The sequence below is a fragment of the Crocodylus porosus genome, unplaced genomic scaffold (genome assembly GCF_001723895.1).
Source record: "Crocodylus porosus isolate Cpor-Errol unplaced genomic scaffold, CroPor_comp1, whole genome shotgun sequence".
Taxonomy (NCBI): domain Eukaryota; kingdom Metazoa; phylum Chordata; order Crocodylia; family Crocodylidae; genus Crocodylus; species Crocodylus porosus.
The window spans coordinates 17820571-17822723 of record NW_017728912.1 but is presented as its reverse complement, the minus strand read 5'-3'; positions in this window follow the sequence as shown (position 1 = coordinate 17822723).

Sequence of the window (2153 nt, the reverse complement as noted above, 5' to 3'; positions counted from 1 at the left end):
GTTGTAGCAGACGCTGTCGTAAGCCTGCCGCTTAGGAAAACTTCTGCTCCATCTCTCTGACTTAGCTAATCTATATAGGACCCTGTTACATCATCATGTAGCTAGAATCCAGCTATGAAGTTGTTACACAGTTTCAAGCACTAACTTTATAGTTGGTTGACTCTTTTTATAGCTGGCAAGTCATTTTTTTATCACATGATAATTACTTTGCATGGTGGCCCATCTACATTTATTTTGCAGTGGACTAGTCACTTGCATGATATATGTAACACTTGACAACGTTGGAGGTTGTTAAGACCTGGCTGGACAAAGCCTTGGCAAGAATAGTTTCATAGTTTCTAGGGTCGGAAGGGACCTGAGCAGATCATCTAGTCCGACCCCCTGCCATGGCAGGAAAGAATACTGGGGTCAAATGACCCCAGTCAAATGACGAATGATCTAGTTGGGGATGGTCCTGCTTTGAGCAGGGGGTTAGACACTAGATGACCCTCTGAGGTCCCTTCCAGCCCTATTTTTGTGACTCAGTGAATGTGTAGCAGCGGCCCATAGAGCAGAAAAAGTATCTTCCCTTCATCTTTGTTTACCTCTCACTCGCAATGACATTTTCCCGCTGTCCCAGCCATCCTGGAAAGTCACTGAGGAGGTACTGAATCTCTCAGTGAGATTTGGAGGCTGTCTCAAGTCCACTACAAGCGAGCTCCAGCCCAGAGGCACAGCTTGAGTAGAGGGTTACAAAGCTAGGGTATTAATTCTATGTTGTGTCAGGGTTGATCTTATGTTGAGTTTATAGGGTGGTTGTATGGGACGGTTTGGATAGGACCGATCCTGTCTCAGGCAGGGAGTCACACTGGATGCCCTCTGGCAGTCCCTTCCAGCCTGACCTCTCTGACTGTGACATGAGAGTGGTGAGGTGATAAGGAGTTGCTGATTGTAGCCGTGTTGGTCTAAAGCAGGGGTAGGTAAAATGCAGGCCGTGGGCCAGTTGTGGCCCGCTAAGCCATTCTATCCGGCCCATGGGGCCCCTAAAAAACTTAGAAAATTAATATTTATCTGCCCTGGCTGCCTATCATGTGACTCTCAATGGCTTACCAAAACTCAGTAAGTGGCTCTCTGCCCGAAATAATTGCCCATCCCTGGTCTAAGGACACAGGCAGACAAGGTTCTTTGGGTGAACGTGATATTGCTTCTCAGCCTCTTGTGGGCTAAGATTGAGTGTAGGGAATACCTGAAGTCCCGGACTAAAGAGTCTAGGATGCAGGATACTTGCCTGTACTATCTGGGGGCATCCAAACGCAAGACCTCTGGGCTCTGGCATGCCTGTAGGTCTGGGAGTAAAGGCAACCCCCACTTAGTGGTCTTAATTGGTTCCTGAAAAACCAAGCGTTAAGTGAAATGAGCATTAGGCAAAACCAAAAGTATTTGAGACCCAAGACGGTGACCGCAAGTTTTTTTAATGATCCAAGATGGCAACTGCAAGCGTTCTAACAAAACTTGCTGAGCGCTAAGTGGAATCAGGCATCAATTTATAATGAAAGTCATAGCAAAATAGCACTAAGCAAAACAGCGTTAAGCAGGAGTTGCCTGTATCTGAAGTCCCAGATCATATCGCATTTGGGTAAATGCAATATCCTTTATCAGACCAACTAAATAGTTTGGACAAAATTTTCTTTACAAACTTTCAGGCACAAACACCCTTCTTCAGGCACAGGGAGAGTCTGTTAGTGTTTGTGTGCTCTTCTGGGTGGAATAGAAGTGTAAGCCAATCTGGAAAATGCAGGTCTGTGAAAATGCAAATGTGCGGCAGGATGCTTACCAGTTGCAGTGCCGTGCACGACATTTAAAATAATGGAGTTGTGCTCATTGGTGACGTGTAGGGGGTGCACACACACCCCGTGACTGGCCACCGCCACATGCTGGTGGTGCCTGGGGGTGGTTGCTGCTTGCCACCCCCCTACCACCAACCAACACTGCTGGTGGTGTCTGCAGGAGGTTGCTGATCGCCACTGGCTGCTGCCAATGCTGCCAGCAGCATCTGTGGGTAGCCACCCCCGCTGCTCACATTGCTGCCACCACCTGCAGGAGCTCCCACCACGCCCCCCAGCCTCTGCAACCACACATTGTTCACGGTTGTGCCTGCTCCATCGATGCCATCC